General features: G+C 43.7%; 1 long non-coding RNA gene across 1 annotated transcript in view; it reads right to left on the bottom strand.

Moving 5' to 3' along the window:
* LOC133094413 (uncharacterized) overlaps positions 1-14,207 on the bottom strand; it is a 50,393-nt gene extending 36,186 nt beyond the window's left edge. The window contains exon 1 of the long non-coding RNA XR_009701458.1: positions 14,018-14,207. This is a non-coding gene — a long non-coding RNA (uncharacterized LOC133094413). The remainder of the gene's footprint in view (positions 1-14,017) is intronic.
* Between the last annotated feature and the right edge of the window lie 66 nt (positions 14,208-14,273).

The raw sequence follows: 14,273 nt of genomic DNA, 5'->3' as shown, positions 1-14,273 counted from the left end.
AATTGATATAATGTTTTGGGTTATAGAACCACATTCTATAGACATGGAGTTTAAGTAACTTATCTAAGATTTTAGCTAGTTGGTGCCAGCACATGAACTGAGGTTTCACCTACCTCTACGCCCTTGAACTCACTCTTTCCTTCTCTCCCCCTCATTTGATTTTACAGTTAAGATATCAGGCCCATTTCAAACAAATGGTTTTACTCTAGCGACTGCACAAGTTCTGGAAATGCCGACTCTAGGCAAAATTGCCATCCCCAGGCAATGCTTATCTTGGCTCAGCTATTTCCTTATTCTGTGATGTACTCCTCTCCCTTCCTAGCCATGGTAAGCAGAATATGACAAGTATCACAGATACTTTTATATGAACTTACCCAGTAGAACCTTTACCTTTTAAAAGAGACCCTGAAGGAATAAACTTCTAATGCAGGGATCCCAAATATTGTAGCATATGGTTAGAGGACATACTTGGAGTTGCTGAACTGTCTTAGAATTCTCTGAACTGTCAGTGAGCACTAGGTCCAACAGTCATTTTATAAGATTGTAAATGAAACCTTACTGAAGAATCCTGAAAAATGTCCCCCATGTAACACAGCAGTGGTACTCAAGCTTCACTGCGCATTAGACTCACTGGAGAGCTTGTTAAAACAGACTGCTGGCCCCATCCCCAGAGCCTCAGCTACAGTGGGTCTGGGGCAGGGCCTGAGAATTTGCATTTCTAAAAAGTTCCCAAGTGATGCCGATGCTGCAGTTCTGTCTGGGTGGCGCCCCATTTTGAAGATCAGGTTTAGATTTAAAAATACACCTCTGAGAGAGCTCGGCCGGCTGACGTGAAACCTCCACACTGTGCTGCCCTAGTCCTAGATACTAGTAGACTAGGAGTAGACTACTTCCTTCCACCTCCCACCTCATCCCCCAGCAGAGATGCCGGCCAGAACTGGAGGTGCAGCTTGGGCAACGGTGGAAGAGCCCCTGGTGCCCCACAGGTGAGCCCACTTGTGAATCAGATGCAGGACTACACCAGGGGTCCAGGAGGGCTAGGATCTGTTGATGCTTGTGTGGTGGGAAAACATTCTTAAAATATGAATTCAGGGTTTTTTTTCTTTCTGATAATTCCTGTTACTCTAGGAACGTCCCCTACCTACACCTCTCCCCCCACCCCATTGCTAGAACCCTTTTATTCTCACTGCACCAAGGAAGGGCTGAGGCAGTACAAGAAACAAGAAGTCTATTTCCAGCTTTTGTGTGTCTAATCACACAGGCCAGCCTGTTTGGCTGTGTGGCCAGTACCGCGCACAGGGCACTGCTCCCAGAAGGCCCTCACACTTGGGTCTGATGCTCTGCGGTGGCTGCCTTGAAATTCTTAATAGTTTTAGCTTTGAATCTGTGACTTGTAAAGCAGACCACAGGACACTGGAGCTTGCACCGGGGGCTTGGAGCCTCAGCTCTTGTGCATCCTGCCTCCACTGTGTCTGGCTTGGGATCCCTGACGTTCGCCCCCCCATACCCTGGTGCCACAGGCCCTGCCACCCTCCCTTTGCCTGGGCTGTGCTCCACTAGCTCTCTTCACAACTGGCGCGGGCCTGGGCGTGGTTGCGGGCACTGGGGGTGTCAGGGCCTGGTGCACCCACCCCACGGCATCTGGGGGTGGGATTCAAGGAATCTGCCTTTTGGCCTCAGGCTGAGGGTACCACAGGCATCGTGGGGTGTGCAACTTGGTGAGGTCTCTTGCCCACCCATCCAGGGACCAAGTATGTACATGTGTACTGGGGGGAAGGTGGCCATCCCTTGAGGACTGGCTGTCCGCTGTGGGCTGGCACTGTGGGCCCTTGGGAAGGGGATGTTGGCTTCCCCAATCCCTACCCAGCTTGGTGTTTTCATTTTGCATGGAGTCTGGCAAACGATGTAGCTGCCCCGAACACGGGCTTGAAATAGCCCACAGAGACCTCTGCACCCCAGAGTAGCAGAGATGAAAGGAAGTGCATAGCTAGCCCCACGGAGGTTTTTGCTTTTCCCAGCACCGCGTGGTAAAAGAAGACCCATCCTTTGCACTCAAAGTAGTAAGAAGTTGAGCTGAGAGAAAGCTGGAACTGGGGGGGCCTTGGGTCAGGGATCACTTAGCAGTGACCAGAACAGTCCAAAGGCCAGGTATGAGCAGGCATAATAGGGGAGAGGCCAGCATGGATAGATGGTGACCCAGACTAGGTGGATATGTACGTGTGTATAAAGCCCACTTTGACAGACTAAACTCCTGCCATCAGATGAAATGGAGGTTTGAAGTAGAAAATAAGTTGGTTTACAGAAAAAAGAATATTAAATGTCTACTTTCCTGAATTTATAAATTGAGGTTCATACCTGATACACTTGCCCCCAAAAATGAGAAAAGGAGTTTATAGAGACATGGGGTTAAGAATGTGCAAGAAGCGGAGGGATAAACTGGGAGATTGGGATTGACATATACACACTACTATATATAAAATAGATAACTAATAAGAACCTACTGTATAGCACAGGGAACTCTACTCAATACTCTGTAATGGCCTATATGGAAAAGAATCTAAAAAAAGAGTGGACATATGTATATGTATAACTGATTCACTTTGCTGTACATCTGAAACTAACACAACATTGTAAATCAACTACACTCCAATAAAAATTTTTTTAAAAAATAATTTATTTTGAATATAAATAAATTTATTTAAGCCCATTAAAAAAAAAAAAAGAAGAATGTGCAAGAAAAGGCATCCTCTTACAGACTGGGAGCTGAGAGCCCAGTCAGCCTGGCCAGGAACCACCATTCAGAGGGTCTAAGAAGGGAACTCTGGACATTACCCTCAAGAGACAAACTACCCAGGGTCAAGAAATATCAGGACCAAGGCTGGTCAGAGGAAGCCAACCTAAGAAGCAGTGTCATGGCACACTCAGAAGCTTCCTTATAAGAGAGTTGTTTAAACTGTTCATTAAAATATTTTGTTCTATCATGGATATATGTTCCTTTTGTACTTAATTTGGGAGAACACTTTCCTTAAAGCACCTTCGCTACAGTGGTTTAGGAATAAAAAAATGTTGGTTGCTAGGGGCACCATCCCCATGCAAGGCAAGATCAATACTTGATGAAAGTGAGCAGGAGTTAGTCAGAAAGACGGGAAGGAGGGAAGTGACCTCAGCCTGATATTTTAATGAAAAAAAAATGGGATGTTTCTTTTTTCTTTTTATCTCTAATTTTTCTGCAACAAACATGCTTTACTTGTGCAGTTTTTACAAGAGGGGAAAATCTCTAAAACAAAAGAAAATTGGAGGGACACACAATACCTGCGGTGAAGACGTATTTATGATTCTAATCTGCCTTTCTCTGCATTCAGGAGGAGAGGAGAAATAAAGGAAGAAAAATCCTAAACATAGACTATCTGTCACATTCTCTTTCCATTAGCCAGATCCATATATAAATGAAAGAACAAACATTCCCAGGGAGCAACCGGAAAGTTGTGGCAGCAGGGAGGTCCCCCTAAGGGGGCCGGGTCTTCAGAGGAAGAAAGTCCACCTGCAGGAGCCCTCCTCAAGGAGTCAGCTTAGACTAAATGGCAGCCCATCTGGAGGATGCACCCCAGCAGGTTGCTGGGCTTTTGAGACTGCAGGGTGGGGGCAGGGAGTGGATTCTGTGGCCAGACCAGCCCCATGTCGATAAAAATTCTTATATAATCAAGTATGTTCCAGGTTGCAGCAAATTATACAAAACTCAGATAAAACCAAAACCACTGCATCCAAAGTGCATGGATAGTTCCCTGGAGCTCCCTGGAAGTGGATTTGACTTAGGAAGGGTTTTAACTTCTCCTTTTGGTGCCAAACCTGCCATAAGAGAAAACTCCTGATATGGATGCAATTCATACCAGTGATAAATCAGGACAGAAAAAGCCATTCAAGAACCCAAAGCAGCCACACAGAACAAAAAGGAAGCAGAGAAAAGCAGACTCAGAGAGAAATGGCATTTGATCACTCAGAGCAGATTACTGATTTGTTCTTATGGAATCAGACAGAGTGAAAAAAGGGACTTCAGAAGGGGGTCAAGTCCCCAACTCATTTGAAAGAGTGTGCACCCTACTTGGCTGGGTGCCCTTCTCCACCGGTGTGGCCTCTATGTAAAGAGAACTGGACCCTGGTTCTCAGAAGCTTGTGTTTCCTCTCTGTCAGGGATCCTGTTTAGCTCATGATGGGAATTTTGTCTTCAGCAGCATCAGTTTTCAAAATTCCTCACACGGGCACAAAATTAAAAGGGAAGCGGAGTCCCTTTGGGATGTTTTATCTCATGAATCATCCGTCCCTTCCTGACTCTCCTGGGAATCCCATCCACGCACAGAGGTCCCATTGACTCCTGTGGTCCCTGTCTAAGCCAACTTCAAGAATGGAAAAGATGAACCCTAGTCGATTTCATGTTGAACTCACCAGCTAAGTTCTGCTGCCGGCAAGGGTCAGAGCAGCCTAGGATTAAAGAGGCAGAAATAAAAGAGCCTGCTATTCAAGAACCTGGGGGTTTCTTGCATTGTGATTGTAAATGGATTCCAATAATTTATATGCAGATGGATGAATGGGCAATAGAGCTCTGCAGTTTTTTTAAACTTACCCTTCAGCCTGTTTAGGTGGTAATTAGGTTGTAAACACATGCAACTAAAGGAAGTACCTCATCAATTTCATTTTATTTTCTTTTAATCCTAGAACAGGTAAAAGAGTTTAAGAAAGTTCATTGAAACCTATGCAACGCAAACCCTTTCCAAAGAGGTAGCAACTTTGGTTTTTGAAATACTTATCTGATTTAAAGATTCAACAAGAAAAATTATTTTCTTAATAAACTCAGGCTAGATCTGTTCTGTATGCCTCATTCTCCCAGTAAGAGAAGAGAGAAGAATTGACCATGGAATGGTCATCAGAAATTTGTTCTTTGGAAACATGAGTATTTCTGTGTTATTTGTAAATAAATCATATGACTGATCTGTTCACTCGTTCATTCATCCGTTCACTTTGTTCATACATCCGTTCACTTTGTTCATTCAGTGAAAATCTGTTAAGTCTCTTTCATATGCCAGGCCCTGTGCTAGGTCCAGGTGAGTAAAATGAAATTAGATAGATTCTGGTTCTATGTCAGATGGGGTAGGCAGCCTTGTGTCTTCCACTGAATGCAGCTACAAAACCTGGACGGAATACACGGAGCAGGTATTTACCATGAAAAGTAAATAGTAGCAGGTGGATTGGAGACAAGACCAGAATTTGAAGTACCACTGTACTGGTGGTGAGCCTGACACTTTTTTTCCCTCTGGTATCCCCTGGCCTGGCCTCGCCTCAGGGCAGCCCCAGACCTAGAGGTGAGCCTTGGCAAGGATGGAGAATGAAGGCTCCAGGAGACGCTGTTTAGTTCTGACACGAGAAGTGAGAAAGAGGTCTCCTGACATTCAGAGAGAATGGGGAAAATTCCCCATCTTTCTTTTTCCTTCTTTTTCTTTTCCTTAATCTCTCACACAACCTAGACTGTGATGGCCCACAGGTACCTAAAAACTCTGAGGGAGAGGAATCTTCCTCTCCAATCAGAAGAACTGGCCCAAGAGAATAGCACAAACGCCTGTTGCTTTTTTTCTGTCTTCCCGCCATTTGGCCCTTGTAACGATGGATCTGATTCTTTTCTTGATGTTCGATTGCGCATAGCTTTCAAGCCTTACCACTACCCCTTCCCTTTCTGCCACACATCTGGGCAAAACTGATAGAAAGCTCAGATACTCCTTTGTAACTAGCAGGTGGTTCAAACCACGGAGCTCCAGCTCCAAGAATTCAACCCAGCCTCACCCCCCAGCATCAGAAACACCAAGCCGGCCTCCTCTCCTGGCTCTCTCAAGCCATTTTCAGACCAGCTTGGGAGCTCTCCCTGCTCTCTCCAGAATGTGAATAATAAAACTTTTCATACCCTCTTGTTGTATGTGTGGCATTATTGATCTTAATATCCAAACCAAAAAAAAAACTGGGGATGGGGGTCTATCTCACTCTCACTGAGTGACCCCAACAGCTCCAGACATGGACACAGTTAAGGGAAATGCACAGCAGATGAGGGTCAAAAAGGGACACTTCAGGGAACCAGAGAGCACCAGGGAGATCTCAGAAGATCTCAGAGAGGAGGCAGCTTGGGGTGCTGCTCAAGTTGTTTAAGAATTTGGGCTTATTCCCAAGCTGTGTATGTGTGAATCTGACCATGAAGAGTCTATAGGAGACTGAGAAATGAACCACGGGAGAAATCACCGCCCACCGTCAGACTGGCCACTAGGGGGTGTACACACCAGATAGATCAGAAGAGCCCTGCAAAGGCTTTGAAAACAGAACTGATATTGAAAGCACCTCCCACAGCAAGTTGGTCAGACCTTGAAGCCTGAAACCAACTAGGTTGATTGCCTGCTAAAACAGAAATGTCAACATTTTATAGGATTCAAACAAGACTCAGAGTCTCATACATAATTTCAAAGTGGCCAGGATACAATCCAAAATTATTCAGCATACCAAGAACCAGGAAAATCTCAACTCTAATAAATATATACAATTGTTAAACTTCATAAACTGTACACAAAAAGTCAGATTTGCTGTCGGTCAAAAAATTTTTTAAATTATTACAATTTTAATAATGTCCTTCGCTTACAAGAAGCACACAACATAGGGCAGGAAATAGAATAAAAATGGATAATGACATAATCTTTAGTAACTGTGATGTTAGAGGTGGACAGGATACTGTGGATGCACAGAAGGATACTTAACCCAATCTGGAGAGCAGGGCATCAGAAGATTGAGATCAGCTTCTTGGAAGCACAGATGCTTAAGTCTTAAAGAATAAGTAGGCAAAGAGGAGGTAGGTGAAGAAGTAGAAGGTATTCACACCTAAGTAAGGGGCTGCAGGAGCAAAGCAGGCACTGGGAACTATAAACAGTTCTGTTTTGTTGAGGTTCTAGCTGCCAAGTGGGAAGGGGCAGAAAAGAATCTTGGAATGACCAGGATCCAGCCATAGAAGGCTTCATCATATACTACATTTAACCCTCTAGGTCATCCTATCTAGAATCTGATCTTAGTTCTGTCAACATTAACAAAATGGTCATAATGAAATCATGGCACCCCTCTGGGTTTTGGCTTCCTGTAGCAGAAACTATAGGTGTGCCACTGATACCTGTGTGGACCTCTGTTTCCCAGCCTCCTTTGCAGTTGGGTTGGCTGTGGGATGCATTCTGCCTAATGGATGCGAGTGGAAGTGATGAATGGAATACTCAGGGCTTGGATGTCTAAAGTAGCCAGGTGCCTTTCCTCAACCCTCTTCCCTTTTCCCATGGACCTTAGAGGCCATGTATTGAAAGGACATGCAAGAAGATGGAAGGAGGGCTTCCCTGGTGGCGCAGTGGTTGAGAATCTGCCTGCTAATGCAGGGGACACGGGTTCGAGCCCTGGTCTGGGAAGATCCCACTTGCCGCGGAGCGGCTGGGCCCGTGAGCCACAATTGCTGAGCCTGCGCGTCTGGAGCCTGTGCTCCGCAACAGGAGAGGCCGCGATAGTGAGAGGCCCACGCACCGCGATGAAGAGTGGCCCCCGCTTGCCACAACTAGGGAAAGCCCTCGCACAGAAACGAAGACCCAACACAGCCATAAATAAATAAATTAATTAAAAAAAAAAAAAAGCCCTTGACCCTGCCTCTTCTCCATCAAATCTCTTTAAAAAAAAAAAAAAGAAAGAAAGAAGATGGAAGGAATCTGGATCACTGAGTCATCACTTGGAGAAGATGCCTGACCAGAAACATCTGCGAAGGAGTTTGCACAAGGGAGCAATAAAGTTTTCTTACGTTAAGCCACTGAGATTTCATGGTTTGTTTATTAGTGCATCATAGTCTAGCCTATCTAATACAGTTTCTTCCTCCGTCTCTTTATCAAGAGCAAGATAGCTGCCCCTCAAAGTCTTTTCCAGCTCCATAAATCCAACTTTTAGATAAGGCTCTCCTCCAGTTATCTGGCTTCTTCCTGGTGCTTTGCCTATATTTCTTGGGATCAGTCCTGCCTATACTCTTCCTTTCCAGGATATTCTGAATCTTGCGTTGGAGAAAGGTCATGATGCCAGAGACACTAGGATTGGATAGGTTCTCAAAGCTCACCTTGTATACCTTACTTTCTAGTGTCTGACTCACCTCTCCAACACCCCTGCTACGTGGTGGTCCAGGGTCTTCTTGAAAATCTCTAGTAACTGGAAACACTGCTCTGACTATACAAAAGTTCTTCCTCCCCAAACATTCTAAATAAGGGGACACACTGACCATAATTCATAATCCCCATGGACTGTGCTTAAATCCCCCTATTTTATTTTTCAAATGAATGAGTAGTAATTCCATTCAAATGAATGAGTTTTAATTCCGTTTGGGACATCTGAGCCTTTTCCTGACCTCTTCCCATCATGACAACAGTTCTTTTTTTCTTTATACAATGAACTATTTATTTGGTGAGAGTTGTATTGCCTCTGTGTGACAGTCCAGAAATTTCTCTTTTATCCATCAACTCCCTTATCCCCATGAGTAAAGAGCTTTCTTTGAAAGAAGCCTGTCTAGAATGTCAAGGACAAGATCTGATAAGCAATGGTAGTCTTGAAGTTCACATCTTTGGAAGTTTTAAGTCTATCTGTATGTTCATGGGGTTTCTCTGAAACCACAAACATCTTTTAAAAGTCAACACACCTAAACAAGACAACAGAAGGGAACATCTTCATCTGGATGGAAAGTTTTAACATGAAAGCTTTTTGTAGTGAGGGACTCTGATGATTTGACGAAATGTCTGTTTAGTGCATAATGCTAGATAGTCCTTGAATAATGTCAAGCGCAACCCATAAAAAAATGATAAATTGGACTGCATCAAAATTTAAAACTTTTGCTCTATGGAAAGACTCTACCAGAAGCATGAAAAGACAAGTTACAGATGGGAGAAAACATCTGCAAACCACAAATGTGACCAAGGACTAGCATCTAGAATATATAGAGAACTCGCAAACTCAAGAGTAAAAAATAAATACTCCAACTAGAAAATGGGCAAAAGACATGAATAGACATTTCACCAAATGGTGGCAAATAAGCACATGAAAAGGTGTTTCATTAGCCCTTAGGGAAATGTAAGTTAAAACCACAACGTGCTATCACTACACTAAAATATAAAAGACCGACAACACCAAATGCTGGCGAAGATGCAGAGAAATGGAATCACTCATACATTGCTGTTAGGAATGTAAAAATGGTTCAGCCCCTCTGGAAAAATAGTTCAGCATTTTCTTTAAAAACTAAACATGCACTAACCATATAACCCAACAATTCCACTCCTGGACATTTATCTCAGAGAAATGACAATGCATGTTTACACAAAAGTATGTACATTAATGTTTATAGCAGTTTATTCCTAATAGTCAAAACCTGAAAACAATCCAGATAGTTAAACAAACCGTGGTACGTCCATACCCTGAAGCACTACTCAGCAATAAAAAGGAACAAAATATTGATACCTGCAACAGCCTGGATGAATCTCCAGAGAATTATGCTGAGTGAAAAAAGCTAATCCCCAAAGGTTACATATTGTATGATTACATGTATATCACATCCTTGAAATGACAAAATTATTGAAATAGAGATTAGTGGTTGCCAAGAGGTTAAGGAGGGGGTTGGAGTGGGTGGGGAGGTGGGTGTGGTTATAAAAGGCCAACAAGAGGGAAGGATCCTGGTGGTGATGGAAATGTTCCAGATCTTGCATGTATCAATGTCAATAAGGTGGTTGTGATATTGTATTACTGTTTTGGAAGATGTTACCATGCAGGGGAAACTGGATAAAGAGTATAAGGAATCTCTCTGTATTATTTCTTACAACCCATGTATATATAAAAAGATTAACAAAACCACTCCCCATGCCTGGGGTGCAGCCCATACCTGGTAAATTACAATATCGGGAGATGGGAGCCAGGCATCGGTAGTTTTCAAAGATGCCCAGGTGATTCCAATGGGCAGCAAATTTGGGGACCACTGAATTAAGCATTTCAAAAGCCTCCAAGGAGACAATTTAAGAAGAATGAAAAAAAGTTTTCCTAAAGTTCTGTCTGTAGTGACATCTTTGCAAAAGGGAATGACACAGAAGCATCCTATTACATTTTGACCACAGCCCCAGTCAACTGCAGGGAGAAGCCCTGACCGTTTCTTATTCACCTGGCAGGCTCCTAGCCTTAAGGCTTCACAAATTGAAAAATCCAGCCTAAAAGCCAGCATTATTAACCACTTTGCTAATTGGAATAATTTACCAATTTACAAAAATGTATTTCATAAATAGTTCAATTTCTTCCTAACCGTCTTCATCCCCCAAATCTTTATTAAATCCAGCCTGAAAAGATGAGTTATACAAATGCTGCTAGATGTTCCAGAGCCTGCCCAAGGTGTTACAGGTGTGTGGTTGTTTTTAAACTAACTCTCCGTCCACATCTGGTTTGAATTTCAGAAACTTTTAATATTCATTGCCCTTCTTTCTATGAAATTTGTTGGATATACCACTTAAACTTGCTCTAACAATTAGCCCCTTAGAATGAACTATAAGAAGAAAGGAGAGAGAAAGGGGCTGAATCTCTCTTTTCATTAAATGTGGTCCCAATTTCACCTTTACAGTGAGTCCCGCTGCACTGTTGAGTGGATTTTCAGAATGTTTCTCCATTGCATGTTTCCAAGTATTATCATGCCCTGTTTTTCGGCCTAAGCCTTCTCTTGGGACCTTTTCTTTTAAATTAAGAACATTGTTTAAAATGCATGATCAGAGCAACATTAACATAATGAGAAAAGGCAGCCTTATCACACAAGATAATCTGCTTTTCCTCAAAGATGCCAGTTTTATTGCATTAAGGGTCGTTTGCTCAAAGAGATCTGAAGAAGACACATGGATTAACTCTGTACATCAAGTCCTCTTTCTCACATGTTTGATTTTTACACTACAAGTACAGTAGTGGCTCCATGGAGGCCGTTAGAATAGGAAAGATTGAGTTTTTTTGTTTGTTTTTTTTTTAACACCGACAACACCAAATGCTGATGAGGATGTAGAGGAACAGGAATTTTTTTTTTTTTTCCTTTGGCTGCGCCAGGTCTTAATTGCAGCAGGCAGGTTCCTTAGTTGTGGCATGTGAACTCTTAGTTGTGACATGCATGTGGGATCTAGTTCCCTGATCAGGGATCGAACCTGGGTCCCCTGCATTGGAAGGTGGATTCTTAACCACTACGTCACTAGGGAAGTCCCAAGATTGAGCTATCTTTAATATTTGTTTTTATTTTTTATTCTAAGAAATCTTTTGGGGAAGATGAAGTTAGACAAGTATGCTAGTGAATGAATGCAAATCCATTTTACCATTCTTTTACTGCTAAGCAAAAGAGAAGAGTCAGGAGTCATCTCATCCAAAACAGAGGCTCTTCTGGGTTTAAGCATACACAGACACAGAGCGTTAAACTCAGTTAAGGACAACCAATGGAAAGCAAGATGCACACAAAGATTACCCCTCACCATGATAGAAAGTTTCCGCGCAGCAACATCTGGCGACTGCACAGTCCAGATTTAAATAGAAGACTCAGAAGCAGGAAACCGTACTCAGCCCAGCTCTTTATGAACACAGCTTGTTGCTGAACCAATTTATTCTGCTTCTAATTCACAATTCTCTAGCCCCAACCAAACACCCTCCTTTGGTTCTCAGAAGGCATGGAGCCCTTTCCCCACTGAAGGGCCCTTGCTCAGGCCATTCCTGCTACCCACAATGCGGTTCCCCTGATTCCTTGCCTCTCAGACTTCAGGTTTCAATTATAATACCTCTTGCCATCCCCCTCGAGAGTCAGTCTCTAACTCTCAGAGTCCTATTCTAACTCAGACTCCTTTTCCATGGCTTGACATCTGTTGGGCTGTATCCCACAGGCCTGCAAGCCTTGTAGTTGTCCAGCCTCGGGACGGAAGAGCCCAGAGACAGTGACAGAGACATCAATGGTTCATTTGACATGGGGAATCCTACAAAGGGTCCTGGAGCAACATCCTACCGCATCCAAAGGACAGGACATGGCAACAGTCTTTGCTACTCAGGGGAGAAGGAGGCTACCATTTACAGGGGGGATTGACATCAGGTGGGCTCAGTTACCAGGGACTAATTAAGCCCTATAATTAAGAGGATTGAATAGTTATGTGAGGGAAGCAGGGCCTGGTCAAGCAGGGCATGCACAGAGAGCAGGAGAACAGCCATCTTGAATGGCCTGACCATATAACATCTAACAGATTTGTGAAATTAATAAATGCTTTCTCTGAAAAATTAAAAAATTAATAAATGCTTCCTCCAGCTAAAAGAGTAGATACCATACCATTCCTTAAGACAATTTTAGTGACTAATAAAAATCGACTACATTTTTAATTAAACACACCCACCCATATGATAACCAAACACAAAGACTATAGTGATTAGCTCAAGCCATTCAGGATCTGAGACCACCTTCTAATGATGACATGCAGGTTACCCATTTAAGCAGGTGCCATGCTGAGTGACCTGTGACCCAGACCTGGCCACTCTTCACAGCTGTTCCCTTCTCCAAATACTTCCACGCATCTATTCTCTGTCCCATTCACCCATTCAATAGGCATCTCTACTGCCTTATGAATCTTACCAACCTCTTAAAGTAGATTTTAAACTCTTGGAGAGCAAGAACCACTTTTAATAATAATAGCAAACACTACTGAGTATTTCCTCTGTGCCAGTCATAATGTTTCGTGCTTTCCTCTCTTAATAAAGTATGCAGTGGAGCCATGATAGGAGCCCAGGCAGAATGACTGCAGAGCCTGCACGCACACTCTTTTCTATAACCTGGATCTGACACTTCTCAGCTGTGTGCATGACCTTTGGCAAGTTGCCTCAGTTTCCTCCTCTGTAAAATGGGGATGACACAGTATCTACCCCGGAGAGTTATTGGGAAGATTAAATGCTTAGAAGGTGGCTGGCCCACAATACTCATTAAATGTTAGTTACTATCATTATTGTTTATAGTAAAGTGCCAAATTCCAGGAAACCTCTCAGTCCCAGCAGCACGGAAAGTCCCGTGTTCTTGGCAAAAGTTCAAAATGAGTCCAGATGGCAGGGCTAGGACAGGGAGTCAGCGGTACCCTGTTCACTCTCCACTGCCTGTCTCTTTCAGAGCCCACCTTAAAATCCCCCCTTATGTCCTGTAATTGACCTTTTATCCCCATCACAATATTTCAGGAAACTGTACTCCTTAGTCAACAGGTTGTAGTGCAGAAATTGTTACCTTTTTGGTACATTCTTTTTTTTAAATTTATTTATTTATTTATTTATTTTGGGCCACGTTGGGTCTTTGTTGCTCCCCACAGGCTTTCTCTAGTTGCGGCGAGCGGGGGCTACTTTTTGTTGCGGTGCGGGGGCTTCTCATTCCAGTGGCTTCTCTTGTGGAGCACGGGCTCTAGGCACGTGGGGTTCAGTAGTTGTGGCTCGCAGGCTCAGTAGTTGTGGCTCACGGACTTAGCTCCTCCGCGGCACGTGGGATCTTCCCAGACCAGGGCTCGAACCCGTGTCCCCTGCACTGCACGTGGATTCTTAAACTACTGCGCCACCAGGGAAGTCCTCCTACATCCTTTTACTCAGACCACCGCCCTGTTTTCTACGAGAAAACCATTTGGAGTTTGATAATAACTCTAACAAGGTTTAAAACGCCTCGCCTACCTGAATGAAACTAGAGCATCTAGTGCCCCCTGCTGCCGTTTGTAGGAAAGGCAACCAAATAAGAAAAGCTGGATTCTTTGACAGCGAACTTCTGCTTATCAAGGTCTAAAAAGAAATCGGTATAAATATCCTATAACTGAAGTTAGATTCCCGTTTCACCTTTTCTTGAATTCACCCCCTTGAAATTCAGTTGTTTACTCTGCCTCTGCCAAAAAATGACTCTTGCTTAATTATACTGAGAAAACTCATTTACCTTTGCTTTCCTTGAATTTGATTGTAGCTGTTTTGACTTGGGGATTTGTACTGGTTTTGTTTTACTCTTGGCTTGTTTTCATTTCCGTGAAGCCCGAGACCGGCGCGCGGGGCGAAGGCTGAGGCGTCAGCCGGCGGACTTAACCTCCGCGGGCTCGACGGGCCTCAGCAACCCTCTGAGGCGCCCGAGCTCCACCACCTTCGAAGACGCCAAACTTCCCAGGATTCTGAGAGCTTGCCGTCAGGGTCAAGGGACG

The sequence above is a fragment of the Eubalaena glacialis genome, chromosome 7 (assembly GCF_028564815.1).
Source record: "Eubalaena glacialis isolate mEubGla1 chromosome 7, mEubGla1.1.hap2.+ XY, whole genome shotgun sequence".
NCBI lineage: Eukaryota > Metazoa > Chordata > Mammalia > Artiodactyla > Balaenidae > Eubalaena > Eubalaena glacialis.
The sequence above is the reverse complement of the archived record's forward strand: the minus strand, read 5'-3'. Positions and strand labels throughout refer to the sequence as shown.